This window comes from Rattus norvegicus, chromosome 14 (genome assembly GCF_021556685.1).
Source record: "Rattus norvegicus strain SHRSP/BbbUtx chromosome 14, alternate assembly SHRSP_T2T, whole genome shotgun sequence".
Lineage (NCBI taxonomy): Eukaryota > Metazoa > Chordata > Mammalia > Rodentia > Muridae > Rattus > Rattus norvegicus.
The window spans coordinates 75342305-75366130 of NC_141547.1; the positions used below are offsets into that span (position 1 = coordinate 75342305).

General features: G+C 37.5%; 1 long non-coding RNA gene across 2 annotated transcripts in view; it reads right to left on the minus strand.

The window, feature by feature from the left end:
* Positions 1-527: 527 nt before the first annotated feature.
* LOC148001395 (uncharacterized) overlaps positions 528-23826 on the minus strand; it is a 73777-nt gene continuing 50478 nt past the window's right edge. Inside the window, exons 2-3 of one of the 2 annotated variants that reach the window (XR_015637080.1) lie at positions 5497-5592; positions 528-1831 (exon numbers count right to left, since the gene is read on the minus strand). This is a non-coding gene — a long non-coding RNA (uncharacterized LOC148001395). The remainder of the gene's footprint in view (positions 1832-5496; positions 5593-23826) is intronic. The other variant, XR_015637081.1, reaches the window with a different exon arrangement.

The following is a 23826-nucleotide window of genomic DNA, read 5'->3' on the forward strand; positions in this document are numbered from 1 at the left end:
TGGCTTATTTTTCAATGTTAAGGATATTTAATGTTTGGGTTTTAACTGGAACCAAATATGCAGCTGTGGCTATGAGCAACTAAACTTTGCTTTTAAAAAAAACTTTTTATCATCCCTACATCATTTCATTTCCTACAGTTCTTTAGAGTTAAGGGTAAATGGCAATGTTTTAGAATTACTTTCAAAATGTGCAAAATGTTTTTAAGGTCTTCAGAGGATGCAGAGGGTGCAAAGAAAAACGTGACTCAAGATGGCTTCCCTACTCCCTGGACAAAGGATGTGTTATTAAATTCATGAGAATATCCACATCTCACATTCTCTCCAATCTCTACTTATCCTTACACACTGAAGCACAGAGCCATTGTTCAGATTAGCTTCAAAGATTCCTCAGTAAGATACATTATACGACACTAAGCAGGTAACAACGGCAATGTCCCAATGATGATCTTTTTCTCCCCTGCTAGCCTGCTTCTCCCTAGAAAAGTATACAAAATAAAATAAAATGAAATAGAAAACAATCAAGCAAAACACTACTCCTAGACCATATATTTGAGATACTACGTAACAAATTAAATAAATGGGCTCTGTTAAAGCTAACAGACAAATGGTATTAATAATTATAATGCACTGTTATAAGCAAAATTGTGCTGGTAAAACTGAGACACATGGACAATCTAAATGTATGAGTTTTCAAATAATAATCTAAGAAGTGATTACTGAAGCATCTTATTATCTTCTGCAGCTGAGAAATTGGCTGGGAACAAAAGTCAAACTTCTCCTCCCTGTCTGTTTTTTCTGTCTGGATTCTGATATGCTTAAATGGTTTTGCAAGTTTGTTCTATGGTTTTCGACACTTATCCTAACTGGGTAGAACCAATTGCTTATGTTTTTGTATTTGTGGTTGCTCTTGAATTACTTTCTGAGTCCTTATAGTTCTGAGTAGTATTTATTTATTCTTCAACTTCAAACTCAAAAATGTATGTTTATACTTTAAAGTTCAATGTCTAAGCCATTGGTTTGCAACCTTCCTAACTCTGTGACCCTGTAATACAGTTCCTCAAGTTGCAGTGATCTCCAGCCATAAAATTATTTCCATTGCTGCTTCATAACTGTAATTTTGCTACTTCATGAATTATAATGTAAATATCAGATTTGTAGGATATCTGATATTGGTCCCTGTGAAAAGTTGTTCAACTCTCAAAGAGATTGTGGGACCCAGAGGTTGAGAACTCCTGACCAAAATATTTTCATACTACGTAGGAAAGGCAAAAGGGTAGTTCATAGGTTTCACCACTAGAGGGAGGGCTGGCCAAAATTTTGAGCCTACACCCCGTGTGGCTTTCTGAAAAAGGAAGGTTGTTTCCTTAAGTCTGAAAGAGGTTGGGAAATTTATGTACACTCCACAAAAGCCTTTCTTTGATCTATTTTTGCATCTTGATTGAATTTTAACATCTATCAGAAACTTTAGGTGTTTCACCTGTGCCCATCCATCCAGAACTCCATTCTTTGTTTTTTTTCTATTAACCCTCATGGTTTACCTCTGGTCACTAATTGTCTGCGATATAGCGCGATCACCTAGTGGTGTTTCTTGGTTTCCACTGCTGTGTTATGAAGGTTAATGGAAATATCATAGATTCACTTTTTCTAGCACAGAGTTGATACTTGATTAGCGCTCAGTGAACAATGAACGAAAGAACAAGTGAATGGGGAAAAGTGATGTGACGGACATAACATAACTCAAAAGAAACTTGTTTCAGGATAAGATGTTGGTAGAAGGCATGTTGACTTTTCTGTCCGGGGGTCTTGAGAACTTCGAAGATAGAAAAAGAATCTGGGAAAAGAATGAAGTAGATGGTTACTGTTTTAGTTTTTTTCAATTTTTCATAACATGAAAGTGTTGGCTACCTAATACGCTTTGATGTGCCCTGGCTAAACTGAAACTCCAGTACAAAGCAGCTTACAATCCCGTCATGAGAGAAATGAAAGGGTGTTGGATGTGTCTGTTTATGGTGTGGCTTTCACATGATACCTTTTCTACCTGGAATACACGGGAGCTGATGGTTGTTGTGCTGGGAAATCATCAGGTTCTTTCATGGGGTAAAGTTGTTCCTCCTAGCACATTACCTTGTGGTTTTTGTTTAATTCCTGTTTACATTGTACCTGTTTGGAAATCTCTTTGTTCCTAGCAACCTGTGCTGTGTTCTCTCTGGTGTGCTGGGAAATCTTAGGCCACATAGTCTCTTCTTCAGATGAAATATGCAAATTCTGTTCACAACCGCAACAGGAATGAAGTTCATAGCATTTTCCTTACACCTGAGGCGAGGAATTCCTGTCAGCTGGAGCCTTGTCTCCCAAATGGGTCAGATAAAATCTGAGTAAGTGAAGACACAGCATTACCTCATCGATTTTGGTTTACAGTGAAAAAGCTGTAACAGATGCGCTCTCCCCTTTTTTCATCTGTCATTTTTCTTATTCAATTTAAAGACACTTCTTGGATCATTGGGTATAAGATTCTTGATCCTACTGTACAGGAGAGTTAGCCCTTCATGTCCCATCTCATGAACTGCTATCCATGCCCGGCAATCTGATTACTGCTCAGTTAAAATGTAATGAATAAGATTGAAGAGACGACATCCAGGTGATGTCTTGCTATAGACCTGTGTGGGTTTGACGTTCACTCATTAATTCCTTCCTAATAATATACATGAACACCTACGCATTCAATTATTATTATGTCAAACAACCCACTTTCCTATGTCTTCAATGTGATGAGACCATAAGCCTCTTTATGAAATGCTTTTTTAGCATCCTGGTAGGCAGCTACTTCTTATTCTAATATTCCTGTCGGATATCATAGGAGTTTAATTTACCCTGACTCATTCTCCAGTATAGAATGTTATTGATCCCTCACTTCTATGTGAGTTCTAATTTTTTCAAGTATTCAATATAAATCATTTTAAATGAATTTTCTATGGAACACTGTGATATACATGTACTTAATTCTTATTTGAAACACTAAACTTTAATGCTTTATCTATTTTTGTTTTTCAAATCCAACACCAGTTTTTGTTTTGCTTTTTGTCTTCAGATTTTTAATTATTATTTTACTATAAATATCAGCACCACAAACATAGCTAAGTTTTCCCTAATGTCAACTTCAAGAACCTCTAAGATCAATATCAGAATATAATTAGTCTGTCATAGGCTGGATATCTGTGCTCAAGAACATTTATAATAAATTTCTACTTTAATCCATTTCAGGTGATTTCCCTTCGTTGCGACCTTTACTTTTCCTCCTGAAGATAGTCTACCATTCCTCTCAACCTTCTGTGACCCACTGACCCTCATTATACAGCATAAACTCAACTCTCTCCTCTGGTCACTTAAATCCTTATACTGTGTGTTAGATAGTTGAAGGAAAGATTTGTTTGGTCTGTGGTGACCCAGGAAAATGGGAGAGGCTCTGTATCAGGCAACAGAATTAGGACACTGAAACTTCAAATTTCAGTAACACACAGGAAGGAGAGGTTGAACTGGGTGTGGAGTAAAGCTCTGAACTCTCAAAGCCCATCCCTAGTGATGCATTCCCTCCAGTAAGGCTGCATTTCTTAAGCAACCTACAATCTTCCCCAAACACTGCTACTAACTCAGCACCAAGTTTTTATGTACTTGATCCTACAAGGGACACTCTCATTCAAGCCATTACACTCTGTAAGCCACGTTCTGTATAAAAATGCAGGGGGAAAGATATCAAAAATATTTTCTGATATTATTTGAAAATAGCTGAGACTGAGCACATTAATATATAAATCAACCTTGTTAAGTTTCCACTTGTGAACTGGGGAATGGAGTGTTAGATCTGTATGTCCATCATCAAACAACTGCATCAGCTGAGACCCTTTTAAAGGCTTCATGGAAACAAGGTTGCCACAGCAGATATCCATAAGCAATCACATGGAGAGGGAGAGGGAGAGGGAGAGGGAGAGGGAGAGGGGAGAGGGGAGAGGGGAGAGGGGAGAGGGGAGAGGGGAGAGGGGAGAGGGGAGAGGGAGAGGGAGAGAGGGAGAGGTAGAGGGAGAGAGGGAGAGGGAGAGGGAGAGAGGGAGGGAGAGGGAGAGGGAGAGGGAGAGGGAGAGGGAGAGAGGGAGAGGGAGAGGGAGAGGGAGAGGGAGAGGGAGAGGGAGAGGGAGAGGGAGAGAGGGAGGGAGAGAGGGAGGGAGAGAGGGAAAGGGAGAGGGAGAGGGAGAGGGAGAGGGAGAGGGAGAGGGAGAGGGAGAGGGAGAGGGAGAGGGAGAGGGAGAGGGAGAGGGAGAGGGAGAGGGAGAGGGAGAGGGAGAGGGAGACTGACTGGGGGGACAGAGACTGACATTAGCTCTTCTGAAAACAACTCTTTAAATCAATTGACACCAGGGTCCCAATAAACTACATGTGTTACTTCTGATGGTGACAACTTAATGATTTGAGAATTTTCCACTAGGACTCATCCCTTAAGGTCTAATTTTCTTTCACTGTGGCTACAAGGAGAACCAAGCTTCCTGCATGAAACTTTGAGGAACACATTCTAAAACAGAGAAGCCTTCACACATTTTTTATACCTTGCACCAGTCAGTGACGTCTGGTTTTGAGACCAGACTTTATAGGAAGAGATACTTCCAATTCTTTATATACTATCGGGCTCGCATTTACAACAGGCCAAACACATGCACACACATGACTTTTAATTTTCTTTTTCAGAGCTGGGGACCGAACCCAGGGCTTTGCGCATGCTAGGCAAGTGCTCTACCACTGAGCTAAATCCCCAACCCCCACATATGACTTTTAAATGCATACATATGTGTATGCATTTGTGTGTGTGTGTGTGTGTGTGTGTGTGTGTGTGTGTGTGTGTGTGTGTGTTGAAAGGGCAACATAAACCCCAAATGTCTCCATTTAAAGACCAGGCCTGATTTTGAAAGAAGGCCATAGGCAGCAGCTCTAGGAACAAACCATAAAAACCAGAAACAAATCATAAAACCCCCTCCCAAAGAACAGCCTGGGATAACCACAAGAATGTGGACATATCATATCTAAGAATGGGCCATCTGTGCTGGGCATCCCTATTTCATCGTATGGTTAAAATGTTCATGTCAGAGGAATTCAGACCCCCTAGTCCTCCTCAATGCAAATTTAGATTATCTAATCCTTCTAGAGAGTTCCTCCAGTTCCCTAGAAGACAGCCTGTACACCTTTGTCTGGGGTTTCCATTTTGGAGAATGGTTGACCATGTGATGGATATTTCTGCTCTTTGTCTTCGCATACTATCTGTCTGGGGTCTTCCTTCAGTGATATTTGGACCCTTAATTGGGTGTATGTGTGTGTGATATTTGCTCTTATGTAGGGCTGTCCATGCTTTCATGAAGGACGGGAAAGGGCAACTGTTATCCTGTTACCCTAATTCTTGCCTTCTTCATTTAAAATAAAACCTCTTACTGACCCTGAGTGGTTTATATATCGTACCTCACGTGATGTGTGAGTCACAGAAAATTTCTCATCATGTGATGGAGATGAGGTGGTGAAGCATTTGACTAGCATACATGAGCTTCTTGGTTTAATCTGTAGCATGGAGAGAGGCAGGGAGATAGAAAGGAAAAGGAGGGAAAAGAGGTAAATCATGAATGCATACATACATACATACACACATTCATATGTACATACTTACATACATACACATATACATATACACCTACTGAGCACCTAATTTTAAGAAGATCCAAATGTTGACCAGAGAGAAAACCTCGTAAAATGCTTTTCGTTTTGTAGATTGTACATAGGCTGCAATTTTGTCAACCCTTCTCAAAATTATCTACTTTGTTTAAAAACATTGTACTGACAATGGCTTAATTTTAAAATGCTTTGCACAATGGCTGAGCAAGAACGCTCAAAGCGCACACTTCTAGTGAATACAAACTGAGCATTTATATTGGAAAAGTGTCTATTCCCAGAAACCGTGTTATGAAAAAGAAGAGAGAGAAGCAGTGACAATTAAGCTGTAAAAGAAAGAAGAAAGAATGAGGGCAGGTCTCAGAGCCCTAAGGTGACTTTGTGTTTGTGCAGTTTCTCATTTCCTTTCATTTATCCATCTTTTCATATTCTCTCCCAGAACATGTTTTCCTCAGGAGTCACGGACTTCACTGGTGCAAGATCACTGGAAACTCTGTAAAGGAAATGACTTTTGTTGTCACTCTCTATCCGTCTTCTTTTCTTTGGCCAAAACAAATACATTTGTGTCCTAAAATCAACAGCTGCAGACAACTGCACGTTCCATCGACTAACCTCTATAAAAGTTTGTTTGAACTTGGTGGAAGCTTCGAGGGTAAAACTAAAAGGTCCAAGCCGCTGTCCTTCATCCCACTTGGGCTTCTTCAGAAATTACTCTGTCAGAATGAATGCATGCTACTTAGTCTCTTTTGACTTATTGGCTTTGTGTCAAATACTTTGGTGGTTTTATTTGTCAATCAGTGCACAGACCTACAGGACTTTCTGAGAAAAACATCTTTCGCATTTTTAAATGTTACTCAAAGTTTTCCCTCAAAGTACTGGGCTCTTAGCATCATTTTTTTTTTTTGTGATGATGGAAGGAAGGTAATATTTGTTTTCCATATAATGAAACTGATACTGGAATTAGCAACTTACTAAAGTCACAAGGAACTAGCAAAGCCAGAAGGTAAACCCCAGTATTGTGATGGCACATTAAAGATATTTCTGGAACAAGCTTTTAGCATCAAATACAGTTAGAGGGCTTTAGGGAAGGCTGTTACTCAACATTACTCACACTGAGTAAGAGAGGAAATGTTCCTGTTATAAAGAAGAATGTGTGTGTGGCACTTCTCGGAGTCCTCAGAAGGGACCATTAGAAAGGATGAGAGTAACAACAAGCCTTCCACAGACTGCAGCTTGCAGGATGATGTAAGAGCTCCCAGGAACTCCTGGTGAGGCTGTGCCTTGCGCACAGTGTGTCTCTACCTGAGAAACCTGCTGCAAGACAAACTCACGCACTGATCATTAGCTGTTAAAGTAGGCTATCATGGAAATGAAAGTCAAATAGAAAATCAAAAAGGTATACAAAATATTACCAGAATTCTTGAGGTCACATTTGAATCTGTTCAAAGACAAAACAATAATCAAAATGGACGAAGAAAATCCAGATCAGTGAGGCTGAAGATACTCACCCACACTGTGGCCTCTTATTTAAATGCAGAGGGAAGAATTCATATAGAAGTATTGGAAACAAACTATAGGAAGTCTTTATAAGGACAAAATAAAATGCAGATCAGATCTAAGTTTGTATTGAAAAGAAATTCCTGTCAGAAATCAGTTTTAGGAAATAAAAGAAAGGGTGACTGAAACTAACAAATAATTTTCATTAGCCATACATTATCAGAGAATAGTAAAAAAAAAAAACTCCAAAGCAAAAGTAAAAAAAAAAATAATGTCACTGAGGGCAAGACATTTTTAACATAAAATAATAACAAAAAATTAAAAACATTTCAGAAATAAATACTCAAGCAAATCTCACCTGTAATTTGATAAATATTTATAAGTCTAGTTTGGATCCCTTTCCTTTCTGTGTCTCAATTAAAAAAAACGGGATTGTAAGAGATATTTATAAAATATAACAAAATAAAATATAATGAGATAAAACAAAAACTGTCACATCAACATTGGATAAGACAAACCAACAGGGAAAAAAAAAGAGAGAGAGACCAAGATAAAGTTGCAAGAGTCTGAAACTCAGTTATTCTTACACTTAGAAATTCCATGAAAACACTAAACCAGAAGCCATCACATCCATGCAGAGGACCTTTTGCAGACCTGTACAGGCCCTGTGCATGCTGCTTCAGTCTCTGTGAGTTCATAGAGCTTAGCTTAGCTCAGTTCATTTAGAGAGCTTTGTTTTCCTGTCCTTAGTCTCCTGTGAGTCTTACACTTTTTCTGTCTTTTGTCTCCCAAGTTTCCCTCAGCACTTAGTGAGTGGAAGAATTAATAGAAACAGCCCATTTAGGGCTGTATGTTCCAAAGTATTGAGGTATTGAGAAATCTTCATTTAAATTTGTACCCTACTTTCCATATATATACCAAGGACTAGTTGGTTAAAAACCTTTCCCCACTCTGTAGGCTTCTGCTTTGTAAGTATAACAATACCCTTCACTAAGCAAAAACTTCTCTTTTTTCTTGATTTTTAAGATTCTATTTATTTATTTTATGTATATGAGTACAGCGTAGCTGTCTTTAGATACACCAAAAGGGCTTCAAATCCCATTGCAGATGTTTGTGAGCCATCCTGGGTTGCTAGGAATTGAAGGCAGGACCTCTGAAGGAGTAGTCAGTGCTCTTAGTTACTGAGCTACCTCTCTAGCAGAAGTTTCTCTGCTTTTATGGAGTCATATTTATTAGTTATTTATCTGAGTGCCTGTGGTAATGGTGTACTGTTCTCAAAGTCTTTTCCTGTGCCAAAGAGTTCAAGGCTATTTCCCATTTTTTCTTCTGTCAGATTCACTATATCTGGTTTTATGCTGAGGTTTTTCTTCAATTCCTTGTTTTATTCCAGGTGATGTTTAACTTGGATTATTCCACATGCCAAAATCTTGTTTGACCAGCAACATTGGTGCTGTCCCTTTCCCAGTGTATGTTTCTGGATTCTTTATCAAAAATCAATTACCTTTTAGAAAATGTTATTTTTTAATTACCACTGTAGCTATGTAATGCAACTTTAAATCAGGAATGATGAGAATCTGAGCAGTTCTTTATTTTTTTATATACAGAATTTGTTTAGTTATCTTGGATTTTTGTGTTTTCATATGAAGCTGAGAATTGACCTGTCAAGGTCTTTGAAGTTTAGGTTGGAATCCCTGGGTTGCTTTGAATCTTTGGAGCATGTATGATAGGAAGGCAGTTTTTAATATTCTAATCTTACCAATTTATGAACATGGAAGATCTTTCCATTTTATGATATATTATTCAATTTCTTTCTCCAAAGACTTGGAATTTTTATCATACAAGTCTTTTTTTTCATACAAGCTTGTTAGAGATGCCCTAAGCTATTATATATTATTTCAGACTATTATGAAAGGTATTGTTTCCCTGATTTTGTTCTCAATTCATTTATCACTTTTATATAAAAAGACAGCTGATTTTTGTGAGTTAATTTTCAATTCCACTACCATGCCGAAAGGGTTTGCCACCTGTAAATGTTTCCAGGTAAAAATGTATGGCCACTTGCATATACTATCATATCATGAATAAATGAAGATACTTTGACTTCTTCCTTCCCAGTTTCTATCCCTTTGATCCCTTTCAGTTGTCTTATTGCTCTAGCTAAGATTTCAAGTACTAAATTGAATATGTCTGAGGATGGTGAATGCCTTTTATTGTTCCTGGTTTCAGTGCAATTACATTGAGTTTTTCAACATTAAATATAGGTTGCTTATGGGATTGGGATATACATAGTAACCCTAATCTTTCCAGGATATTTATCATAAAGGGGTGTTCGAATGTATTAAAAACCATTTCTTCTAATAAGATGATCATATAGTTTTTGTCTTTAAGTTTTTTATATGGTTATTACATTAATTAATTTACAAATGTAGAAGCATCCCTGGGATGAAGTCTATTTGAACATGGTCTATAGTCTTTTTGGTGTATTTTTGGATTCAGTTTGATTGGCAACTATTTTACTGAGTATTTTTTAATCTATATGCATGAAGGAAATTAGTCTCTAATTCTCTTTCTTTGTGTGTCTCTATATTGACTGGTAATTGTAGCCTTGAAAAATGAATCAGAAAATTTCCCTTCTGTTTCTATTTTTTATAAGGAGAGAATAATTCTAGGAGCATTGGCATTAATTTTGAAAGTCTAGTAAAATTCAGAACTAAAACCATGTGACCTTAGGGCATTTTTGGTTGGGAGATTTTAATGACTTTTTCTATAACTATTGTTTCTATGCCTGCTTAAATTGATTATCTGATCTTTATTTAACTTTGATAGGTTGTATCTGCAATGAAAATTATACATTTATGTAGATATTTCAATTTGGTGAAGTATAGGTTTGCAAGTATTAGGATTCTTTGAATTTTCTGTGTCTGTGGTTATGTTCCCTACCTTTTTCTAATTTTGTTAGTTTAGAATTTGTTTCTTCATCTTTTAGTTAAATTCATAAGGGTTTTCCAAACTTCTTGATTTACACAGAGAAAGAGCTCTGTGTTTCACTGATTCTTTCTTATTTTTTTGTTTATATTTTATTTTCATCTCTGAGTTTGGTTATTCCTTGCTATCTACTACTTTTGTGTGGGATTTCTTTTTGTTTTTAAAGATTTCAGGTGTATTGTAAGTTAATAGTATCAGATCTTTCCTTTTTTTTCTTATGCAGGTACTCGGTGTTATAAATTTATCTCTTATAACTGCCTTCATATGTCCCATAGGTTTGGTTATGTTGTCTATTTATTTTCTTTCAATTCTCGAAAGTCTTAACCCATTTTTCATTCAGTAGAGAGCAGTTCTGTTTCTATTAATTTGTGAGCTCTCTATGTTTCTGTTGTTAATAACAAACTTTAGTCTGTGGTGGTAAGTTAGGATACAGCGGGTTATTTCAAATTTTTGGTGTCTGTTGAGATTTGACTTGCATCTGATTATGTTGTAGGTTTTGCACACAGTTTCAGGAAGTACAAAAAAGAAGTTATTTAGGGAACCCCATTCTCAGTTCAATGGTTGGCTGCACGCATCTGCCTCTGTATTTGTCAGGCTCTCGTAGAGCCTCTCAGGAGACAGCTCTATCTGGCTCCAGTCATCATGCACTTCTTGACTTCCACAATATTTTATGAGTTTGGTTTTTGTGTATGGGATAGATCCCCAGGTGGGGAAGTCTCTCATTGGCCTTTTCTTCAGTCTCTGCTCCATACTTTGTCTCTGTATTTCCTCCTATGACTATTTTTGTTCCCCCTTCTAAGAAGGACTGAAGCATCCACACTTTGGTGTTCCTTGTTCTTCAGCTTCATGTGGTCTGTGAATTGAATCTAGCGAAAGCTATACAATCAAAAGAAAAAGTAACTTTAAGATTAGTATAGGAAGATAGGTAGAGGAAAACAGTAGACAACCCTCAAAGTGTTTGGCACCTATACTTCATCCAAGATGGTAGTGGAGTAAGATATTTAGCATGTTCCTTTGTTTCTTCGCGAATTCGTCTAGGCCACTCTCTGAATTTTTAAAACTTTACCACAAACCATATGATCAGTTTGTAGAAAAGTATATCCAAAGTTGTCGCAACTATTCTATTGTCTCACTGAACACTAAGAGGTACCCTGAATATGCTAGTATAATTTTAATATGATTTTTAGTGTGTGTGTGTGTGTGTGTGTGTGTGTGTGTGTGTGTGAATTTGCATGCATATGTGTGTACACATGCTTGCTTGTACTGGAGGGAGTAATGGATTTAGCCACCATATATGGAGACTGGAAATGAAGCTTAGGTTACTGATTCATTTCTGCAGTTTTTAAGGTTAAGATTTTTGTTTATTTGTTTTAGAATTTTCTTTGTTCTATTTTTCATTGTATTTTACTGAAATAGAGTCTCTCTTTATGGCACATACTGGCATGAAATTGACAGAGCTCTGGCTGCCTCTGTCTCCTGAATGCTGAGATTAAAGGGATTTTTTAAAGTCTTCAATCTATGTTAATATATTACTAAATAAGCAACTGAGTTACAAGCCAAGTTGAGAGCATTTTTCAAGGTCTCTCAGATGGACATGAACCAAATAGAGCATGATTTCTGATCATTGATCATATGTTTTTCTTCTAAAGCAAGACATTTTTCATTTTAACTATAAATGCACTAAGTATAATTTACAAAAAAATCTAGTTTATGAAGATATCTTGTCATTGAATTCACACAGAGGCATATTAATTGGGGTCTTTGCCAAATCCTTTGCATCAAAATGAGTATGTACATGAACATCAGGAAAATAAAACAAAGAACACAGTAACCACACTGAGGCTTTTTACTGATAGTGATAGGAAATATTTCTGGAACACAAAAGAATAGTTTCAAATTCACAAGGACATTGTGAATTTGAGGACCATATATCCATATACAGTATACCTTTCACTTTATCTCCAGAAGTATGACATCAATAAAACAAACATGAACCTCATAATTGACAAGTGAAAAGAAGTACTACAATTCAAACATGCACACATCACAGATATCGGTAGAACATTTCAATAGAATAATATCACAATTCTTCTCTTACTTTAAAATGTCCTGGTACTTATTTAAAACAAGAGTTGCATCAGAAGCAAACTGTGTTATTACAGACTATTAAAGCATCATTTGACACCCACCATAAGAGGGTTAAAATATTCCCTGACCATTTTTGTGCCTTTGTCTTTGTTCTTCCCCTTGAAAAAGAGAAAACCAAAACATTTAGATGCACGAGGGTGCTATTAAACAACCTCTCAGTTTAGCTGCAGTTTTTTTTTTCTATTCATAATTAGGCTCCAATACAAAGTCTCTACTTTTCTTTGAGTGCGTGTTTAATTAGTCACACAGGATTTTATTTATAGTGGTTACACTTATTTTTAGTATCTCCAGTGTCAGACATTTTAATAAGTACTGGGCTGCTTTGGGTGACCTCATCAATACACTGTTAAGGTACCTTCCCTCTGGCTCTATTTCTGATGGAATCACCTGTTCCTAGCCCAAGATCTAAACACATTCCTAACCATATTTTCTTTCTACATGCTCTAAAATAATCCTGTCTTTGAAACTGTGTAAAAGGTAGTTGTTTATACATTATTCCACCAGGTAAGTTTTTATTAACTTCAAATATCTATTAACAGCAAACTCATAGAAATTATGGTTTAAAATATGATCATGTATATGATATGGTAATTATGATATAAAGTAGTACACACACACACACACACACACACACACACACACACACACATATCAGAATATGCCTTCTCACTGATTCAATCCATTCAATCCATTAGATGTCTGAAGGCAACAATCCATCTTGCCCATCATTGCTGCCATGGATGAGGGGTTTATTGCTTTTTAAAGAAGCCCATCGTTAGAACACTCTGAATGCTAGCCAGTTCTTCCTTAAAGTTCCAGCCCCTACTGCTTTCCTGAACTTCCACACACTAGCCTTTGCTTATGTAGACATAACAGAGAACAATGCTGGTCAATTATAAGAACTGCTGTCTGTTCCATTCAGCACATATGCAACCTTCCTCTGGGAACTGTGCCCTACTTTCCATCAAGACTTCCAATTTTAGTCTATCAATAAGATAAAGAAATATATGTTCGCCATGTCTAAGTCAGTCAGTGTGTGCCCCTCCTAGGACAGGAATCTCAGGGTTAAATACAAACATAACCCAGGAAAATCAAGGGGAATAGTTTCAACTTTGAAGTTATTTTTATTTGAGTTCTGTAACAGGCAGTTTATCTCCTTCCTTTCTTCTTTTCTTTCTTCCTTCCTCTCTCCCTCTTTCTCTATTTTTTTTCTTCTTCATTCTAATTTGCTTGATGGTTTCTCTTGCAAAAGTACCAGACATCTTAGAAATAAATATCCCTTTTATGTCAATTCTCCCAGAAGGTAGAAGGCTAAAAATATCTCAACTTGATTAATAAGACCAACATGACCTCGTAACTGAAATTAGACAAAGAATTTTAGTATAATATTTTTATTAATTCTCTAAGAACCTCATACAATGAATACAGATCACATCCACCCTCCTCTTCCATCCAACCCCTCTCAGATGCATCCCTATTCTACAGGCCTCCAACTTTCTGTTCTTTTTAATAATAACCCAACCGAAGTTTTCTTAACACTCACTAATATACAGTTTTAACTGAAATAGGATCACACCACTTAATCTCTCCCTTTCTTGCATGAGCCACTCATGGTTACTTTTTCCCACATTCCTCCCATGTCCTTCAACCTTAATTTCATAATCTCTTTTTATTATTTTTGCATATACTTTTAAAATATGTTTATATGTATGTGTAAAACATATGTGTATATATATGCAAAATCTGCTAAGTTATCTTTAGTTGGTGATTTGTATATATATATATATATATATTTATACACACATATATACATATACACACACACATATATATACCATATATACACATACATATGCATACATACATACATACACACGCACATGATTTTGGAACTCACCATTATGTACTGGACAATGAATAATTGAACTCATCTCTTCAAAAGAATAATTTTCCTATTCCCAGGAGTCACTAATTGCCTTTCACATTTTGTCTTTGGACAATACCCTACAATTTTCTCTTCTTTCTTATTAATACGCTGTTGATATTGCTACTTAATCACAGATCTTGTTAAAAAGGTAGTAAGCCAGACTTTACTATATGACTGTTTATTATAATGTTCCAATTTGAAATCACCAACATGTCTGTTCACAGGCAGATAAATGACATAGCTATGTCTAACCCATGCAATGTGATACCACTTAAAATGTCTAAAAAAAAAGAAAAGAAAAAAATGTGAATAAATATTAACCACACTATGCTATTAAAAGGGAGGTTTAAAAGGCTACAAGCTATATGACACTCTCCCGGAGAGTGCAAAATGAGCAGCATCTTGTCGTGTTTGGCATCATGTCAGGACTTCCTGCTAATTTAACTAACCAAATTTAGATAATTTTATTCTTTTAATTTCTGGAAACATTGATGTAGAGGTTAGATTTATTCCTACAATGTTTGGTACCCTTGCCAGAGAAGCCATCTGGCAAATTAGAATGAAAATTAAGTCTTTATCTCAAAGAAACTCAGGAGAAGGAGCTCAGAAGTCACTTGAAAGCCTTGCGTGACAGCAATTCTCCCATCCAAGTACTAAGCAAGACTGCCCCTGCTTAACTAAGGAAAAACCTAAATCAGATAGGATTGGTCACTTTCAGGATACTGTGCCTGCTAAATTATATTATTTCTTTTTGAACTGGCGAAAGTTTTATAAACTGCTGGGGGTGGTGTCAACTCTCTCTCATTACTGTGAAAGTTTGTTTGCCAGATATTATAAAAACAAACACTAGGAAAGGGTACCTTTTACCTACATGCAAAATCTGTCACTATCATTCTGATTGAAAAGGACAGGGGAAAACATGAGAGAAGTATGGTCTTTAATTTTATGGACAGTCTAATGTTGAGAGACTGAAAGTTTCAGATTGAAATAGTAATAAAGAATGAGGAAGCATGTGAGATTTGCAGCGAATTAAAAGATGGAAAACTGAAAAGCGGGGTTTATTACATTGCTGATAGGCACACATCGAGAGCTGGAGCAAGGACAGTGAAAGCCATTGGACAGAGATAGGAAAAATATTTTGGATTAAATAGTATAATAATTAGTTCAAGAGAAAATAAGGAATTAGCAAAATACATCTAGAGTTTAATTGAAATGGGGTCTAGAAATTGAAATAAAATGTCTCCTTTATTCATGATGTCATGGTAGGATCATAGGTTGATGGGAAAGTGCCTCCTCAGAGGAACAGAAGTGAGAGTACAGTATCTGGAGGATGACTGAACCCACAGAACTTCAAAAGATCTAGGTCAGAGGTTGTACCTCAGGCATCTTCACAGTAAAGTTTAATCTTGTTCAAAGGGTCCTATATGTTTTTTGCACAGGACTTCTTCCAAGAGGATTCCAGCATAGCAGGAAATAGGATGGAGCCCAGAGTGTTGGAGTCATAAGGTTTCAATTCCAGGTCTGAATAATAACCAAGATGTTTATATCCAAGCAAAATTTCAAAGGTAAATTTAAAAACCTGATAGAGGAGAGGCAAATTTAGGGGAAGACAGGAAGGTGGGTTCAGAAAAGCAAGTAGGGGTTTTATCCCTGGACATTGGGATCCATTCCATAAAACTTTATATCACTTGATGTGGACAGGTAAGTAATTCTGAATCCCACATAGACAACATCCATACTGGAGCCTAGACCACAACACTATCTAAATACCTATTTTTCCAAAGACAGTTAAGAATTAGGAGAACCCAACCCTGGCATTTTAAGGTTAAGAACATGGGTAACAGGATTGCAGTGGGCAGTAGCTAAGAAGCATAACAGTTTACTTCGTTCTACTTACTTTGATGAATAGTTAGACTATGGGAGTGGTGCAATTAGAGTAATTTTGATCGTAATTAAGTCTATGCTAAAGTGCTGACTGAAAGTGACAAGAACAGAGATTATGGAACTATCACAAGTTAATACCCTTGGAGCCCAGGAGGAAACCATTCTTAGTGATATTGTTATTACATATGTATGGAATGGTTTTTCTCCCTTTTATGAAATTTTCATTGAAACAATGGAACATATTGGGAAAACTGTGATTGAATAAACAAAAGTTGGTTTTAAGTCTGAATTTCTGTAGAAATGACAGTCAGCATTTTAAATTTCGTTGTAGGTTGTAAGGAATGCTCAGAAACTTACTTTCATGTTGTCTCCACAATGAAATGATTTTGTCTTCATTTTTACAAACTTAGACTTGAGCCACAGAGAGATAAGCTATCTTGATTAAAACCGTCTAGCAGTGACAATCATCACAGAGGCTTCCTCTTGTACCAGATGAGAACGAATATGGAAACGTACAGAGAGACATCAAATTCCTTCTTTCAGAGCTCAGGAAACTTTGAGAAAGAGAGGGCAAGAAGAGAGTAAGAGGAGAAGGGGATAGAGGACACACACACACACACACACACACACACACACACACACACAAGGTCTTTTGAACTAAGATAATCAAAATTTGTACGAACTCACAGAAGCTGAGGTGAATGCATAGGACATGCACAGGTCTGGACCAGATAGATTATGACTTTCAGTTTAGAGTTTGAAATGGAATTTTTGAGTTTACAAACAAGTAGGTCTCTGATTTTGTTCCTTTCTGGGTACTCTTTTTCTTCTGTTTATTTCACCAATTCCAATGTACTAGTTTTAATTTTATCTTATGACATTCTATTTTGGTTTATTATTATCCCTTACAAGTCTGTTGGATTTTTTTAAAATGAGAGACAGAAATTAAGTGAATCTGATTGAAGGGAAGATGAAGAGTAGAGGTGGTGAAACTGCTATCAGGATGTTATGTGAGGAAAAAGCATTATCAGAAAAGAGAAGCAACCAAGAGGAGGAAGGGAAAAGTGGACGAGCCAAAGGAAGGGACTTCTGCTCAAAGAAGGTAGCTGGAATTCATTTATTGCTTCTTTGGGAATAGGAAGTAAATTTCCTACCAATTTTTTTTAAAGCGCCCACCTAAGTTCAAGCTGGAGAGACATTGTGTCATTTGATTCAGAGTATAATGATGATTCTGTGGGGTCAGTGTAGTGCTTTAGTGGCTAATTGTTATGTTCTTGTAAGTTGTGAGTAGAAAATCTGCATCCCTAAGTCCCTCCTTGAGAAATTCTGATTTGCTCCAGTGATGCCTGGAGTCCGTTTTAACCTTCTTGACATCCCTAAAGATTTTCTCATCTGATAGTTTCACTCAACTATGTGTTGTGACTTAGCAGGCTCATTTGGGAGAGTCTTTCATAGAGTACCTAATGGAACCTAAGTCTTCCTGAGATGTTCCCAGGAAACTGGATAACAGAATGAATACAGCTTTACTGTACTGGGGAAGCAGAGTCAATACCAAAAAAGAGGTTTAACTCTTTTTTTTTTTTTTTGGTTCTTTTTTTTTTTTTTCGGAGCTGGGGACCGAACCCAGGGCCTTGCGCTTCCTAGGTAAGCGCTCTACCACTGAGCCAAATCCCCAGCCCCGAGGTTTAACTCTTGTTTAAAGGTTAAAGTATATAGCATTTCTATAAACTGACTCTGGAGAGGGTTTCCTTGGATATGTCATTTAAGACAAAATGGGGAAGAGATAAGTATAGAACAGTTGAGGTGGCTAGATTATACTTTCATAAAAATCCCTCTTGTAAAAATGTAACTTAACCTCTTATTCTCTTACCCTCTTACCCTCTCTGCCCCTTCACTCGTCATTCTCTTCCTCCCTCTCTCTCCATGTGTTCATGGTCTACCTCCTCTCTCCTCCTCCTCCCTCTCCTCTCCCCTCCCCTCCCCTGCCCTCTTCCTTCTCTTCCTCCTCCTCCTCCCTCTCCTCTTCTCTCCTCTCCTCTCCCCTCCCCTCCCCTCTTCCTCCTTCTCCTCTCTCTCTCTCTCTCTCTCTCTCTCTCTCTCTCTCTCTCTCTCTCTTTCTGCCTTTATCTGTCTCTACTCTCTCAACCTCCTTTCCCGTGCCCCAAATAAACCCTATTCCACACAAAAAATAACTCAGTTTTACAGAATTATTTTCAGCACCTCCAGTGATTTAGACCTATCTCCCCAGATTCCACACAAAGAATCCTGCTTATATCATCAGGGCTTCACTAGGATAGCCACACTCTCAATACAGAATGATCAGGAGACTCGTAGGCCATTTAACCCACAGAGCTGCTGGGTTTTCCAATTTCCAAGACCTTAAGGGACTCTAAAGAACTGTAATGAAAATCAGAAGACAGCCTAAGCAGACAATGCCATTCATGATAATTGAAAACAAAACTTTAATACTTAAAGTTTGGAAAAAACAGGGGAGAAAAAAATCACAATTGAAAAGTCACAAAGATAAGCCACTCTTGAAAAGCAAATGAACTTGGAATTCATCTATATGATCTTTTGGTTTAAGATTCTATTTTATCTTTGGCATAAAATTATCCATCCATTGACAATATTCTGAAATATCTCATACTAAGAGTTATTAAAGATAGTTGATGGGTTCTTCTTCCACAAACATACTCACACATAAAACCTGCAGGATGCATATTTCAATAGACCTAAATGGAAACTTCTATTATTCAAAATAAACCCAAGTTAGTGAAGTCTAAAATTAATCCCAGTGTGTTACTGTCTGTCTACAAAGGAGAAGGTGAGAATCTGCTCTAACAATGACAGTTACTCTACTGGGAACTGAGTGCCCCTGTGAGAGACATAGCTGATGGGCAAGGTGGGTCCTGTCCTTTTAAGAGGTAACTCAAGTGCCACTTCAGCTGAAGTGAATTAATCCCCTTGGCCCCAAAGTCAGCACCTAACTATTGTCACTATCAGATACAGCTCTGTTGGAGGCACCATGTCATATCTCTGCAGAATCTTTGTCTTTCTTTAAGACACTCTTGCTTTGCAAGTTCATATGAAGACATCTGCTAATGAATGATTCATGATACACAAGTGGTCCAGTGGTGGTTGGGGGTACTGGAAGGCAAATTTCTTACCCCAATATGCCTCATGAAGATCCTGTGGATACGACAAGAACATCAAACCTATAGCCAGATTCCTGCCTGGTCAATTATGCACAGTGGCTGTCAATCAAGTTTCCCTGCTTGCATCCTTGTAGAAGCTGAGAGATGGTTAATATAGCTGGACTAAGTTTGAGGATGTTTCTCATTTATGGAGGCAACAACAGCCTGGATCACAGCCTGACTTTCCTTGCTGCAGAGAGAAAGCTCTGCTTGTTTCTTTGTATGGAACAAGCACTTAGAGACTACATATGCCATTTTCTTTACTTGTTTCTCAGCCCAGCTTTACTGCACTCAGCCTGTGCTGTGTATTTCATAAGGTGGGAGTGACTATAAAGGTTTGTAGAAGCTCATCTCCCAATTTATTGATCACACTCCCCACTCCCAATACCTCTGAATATGACCACAACTGCAAATAGAATCAGTGCACTCTGTGAAAGAGGTGTAGTGCACTCATAGCAGGACTGATGGGGTCTTGATCAAAAGAAAGCTCAGGCAGAGACAAAGAGTCTTGATCAAAAGTCTGAGCAGTTCTGGGCACTTCAGTATCCAAAAACATGCGTCTGTTATAGCTGACTTGATCTTACTTTTTCAAAGCTTTGAAAGCCTAGGACATGTTGGTCCAGTCTGTAAATGCCAGAGACTTATGACTTCTGATAACTGTGTTGGTGGCTTATTGCCACCAGAGGCTCCAGCAATCCATAGTTACTGTAAAGGTCACCTTTTAGAATCAGAGAATAGGGGTAGTAGGTAACGACTGAAAGAGTTACAGCTGTGGATTAAGCCTTGAGTTTTGGGACTGGCTGGAATGACAGCTCTTGGTGCTAGTATGGGATTTAAGCCTCTGTTTCGGTATTCTTAGTTGTAAGATATGGTCTCTATAGTTTGGTTATACTAGAACTCATTATGTAGAACAGGGTGGACTTGAAGTCACAGAGATCTACCTACCTCTGAATTCCAAGTGCTAAGATTAATGTCACATTTCTACCCACAGTTCCTCACAATTATGAGGTTCTTAAGCCTAGAGTATCAAAGCCTCAACAGATATGGTTTAATATCTATCTAGAACTCTCTGAGACAAGGACCCGCAGTTTCTCTATCTCCATTTACTGATAACTCCACCATCCATGATTGTCTTCGATAATTCTGATTCCCATTGGTTTGTGTCCAGCTCCTCTCTGGAACTCTTCAGGTGATGTCTTACTACTGCTATGCTCAATGCAAATATTCTTGAAGCTGCTTTTACAACTGCCATTTAACTACTGAAACTTCCATTGGCTTTACTCTATCTACAGCTCAGTCCATTCTTCTAACAGATAAGTTCAGAAATAGGCAGGAAAAGCTCATTTTCAATGCAAGAAGAAAACTCTCACTGAGTCTAACTCTAATACCAGGGACAATCAAGGAGCGAGTGGTCTGACAGATTGGAAATATGAGTAAACTAACTTATTTATACAGCCATAAAGAAGTTCTGAGAATCATTTGTTATGCACAAGTAATTACACAACGTTCATTCAAATGAAAGGTCATGACCATGTAGACTACTAATTACACAATATTCATGCCAATGGAAGGTCACAGTGAATACTAATCTCAGGCCTTCTGCTAGAACGTCAGGATAAGTGTTCCTTCTTTGGCTTGAGTGTACATAGTTACAAGAACCTCTACTGTTCACTCAGGCTTGTCTTCTTTAGAGTGTTACCTTTTGGAGTTCCATGTTCAGCTGGGGTGCATGAAAAGTTTTTCAGGCAGACGGCATAGGATGAGGATAAGCTGGAATTTCCAAGCTCCTATGCTTGGGAATAGAGGAGACCCTGAGGGTAAGAGCAATGAGCCCGGAGCCAGGGAAATGGGGAATTCTGGTTTAGCACAGCAGTGGTGAGTCTTGGAGTGAGGAGGAGCCTACAGAGGAGACTTAGGCAACATGGCTTTGTAGAAGAAGGCTCCTTGGATGTTCCTCCTTATGATGAAAGAGACAGTCCATACTTATCTATACCATTTATTGGCTGTTCATCATGAATAATGGGTATATACCACCTCCACAGGGTGGAAGAGACATTAAATACCTTTTGCAAGAAGGAATGTCTGAGAAGGGAAGCTCATTAGCTAAACTCTCAGGGCCCATCTAGATACCTCATTAGCACGAAGAATTCTGTTCTGGGCTACTTTATCATAGGTCTTGCTCCTAGGTAGGAAGTGCGGTTATGTGTCATGGGCCTGGTTGGATGCAGGTGAAGCTCCTACAATTCTCTTCTATGATGTCCCAGGGCTTCCAACCCACTCAACTCTACTAAGTTTTCTGGCACAGTCCACTGCCCACAGCTTTTCTATGCTGGCAGAAGCTGTCAGGAGTATTTATGACCAGAACATTTCTTCAGCAGTAGTTGTATTGATTCTTTACAGCTGTTGTCAATTACAACCTAATTAAAAGTGTCCATAACACAAGGACTTCCATGACAGTAGTGCAGCCAGTTTCTGCTAAAGGACATAGTTGGTGACCGTTCTGTGCTCATGGCAACTAGAAAGAAGACTATATTCTGATAAATCCTTGCTCTTGACTGGTTTAATCAATCATTTCCAGATATAATTTAAAGGGGTTATTAACACCAAATCCTTAAGTAAACCTCCACTGTAACACTTACAATAATAGCACTTAATGGTGCTTACCAATATTTATTATATAGCTCCCATCTTTGTGTCCTAGAGAAAGGGTTGGAACTGCTGAATGTAGGGTACAGTAGCTAGAACCAAGAAAGCCTGTGAACATGTGTTTGGAGAGGTATGTGTTCCAGGGAAAACTAATTCACAAAGCCCACATGTACGAGTCAATCTATCCATCCATCTATCTATCTATCTATCTATCTATCTATCTATCTATCTATCTATCTATCATTTAAACCAGACAAGGCTTCTTTTTATAAAGAGGGTGCAGGTTTTATGTTTTCCCATGGATAATATTAAAATTCTGTCTGTCCTGAAAATTCTTTGGAATTCTTCAGAAAGTCTTATTACGTTTTCACAGCAAGGAATACAAAATCAGATGGTAACATATATATTTTCTATAAAGGAACATTTCTTTTGCTAGAAGTGCTATTTCAATCCTTTATGTTTACATTAGATATATAATAAGCAAGTAACTTGATAAATGGATATAAATATATAATAGCATGGTGCTGCATCAGGGGCACCTTCTGAGAAGGAATATGACATTTATTTTCTCTATTGTTAGTGGGATAGATTTTAAGTTGTTTTTCTCTGATGCTGTCACAAAGTATAATGAAAAAAGAAGATGAGGAACAGGTGTCTATGATGAATGGAAAATGTATGGACTAGACCAGCCACAACAGAGCCTGAAAGTTTCCAATTATACATGGAAGGACCATCCTTCTTACATTTGCAAAACAGTCTTGAATCTGACACTTTTTTAAATATTACTTCAGTGTATAATGTAAGCCAGGAAGAATGGTTTTGTCATATACAGTAGAAAAGCAAAGGCAGTTATATTTTTCAATGAATAGTATGCAATCAAATGAGAGGCAAGACCAGCTCCAACCAATCATCTTATTAGGCAAACAGTCCCTTTAATTTATGATATTGATTTTTAAAATAAGGTGTTAGACTTATGAATGAATGCCTCCAACCATATAGATAGATGATAGATAGATGATAGAGATAGATGGATAGATAGATAGATAGATAGATAGATAGATAGTCAGTGACAGATGATTAATAGAGAGATGACAGATAGATGATAGATAAATGGGTAGATGGATGAATAGGTGATAGATTAACAGATGGCAGATGATTTTCCCAGTTCAGCATAAGGATAGATAGAAGATAAATGGATGATAAACAGACAGACAGGAAAAAAGAAAAACAGGAAGGAAGGAAGAAAGAAAGAGAAAAGATAGACAGACAGACAGACAGACAGACAGAGTACCCAGTTAGTACAGGTGGGTGGGTTTGTGGATTTTCCCTGGAACACATACCTCTACTATTAATCTGAAAGTAATCCTTTTGTGAAGGGTATGAAACTTACAAAACTGAGAAACAAATTCTAAAGAAAGTGTTAGCTAGGACATAATTGTTATTTCTATAAAACCCTAGTCATTGTCTTAGTTCTCATTATTAACTACTTGATAATTCATCTCCCTGAGTCTAAGTGCTCTTGCTTGTGAAAAAGAGAAATGTGATTATGGGCTCTAATTCATAGCTCATGGTAATAATCAGCTCTGAAAGCTGGTAGCAGAGAGCAGAGTAGATTCTGATGTCAACACTTGGGGTTAGAATTGCATCAAGACAAGTTGTTTTCCAACCCCTTTGAGAACGTGTAAAATTATAGGTGAGCATTAATGTGTTTCATGGTAGGCATAGGCTACATATTCACAAATTGTTATCATTAAATACATCATTAACTTGCTTCAAGAAAACTCACGACAAACTAGACTAGTTAATATAAGAAACAGACTCAACTGAGGTCAAAACTCATCCCTG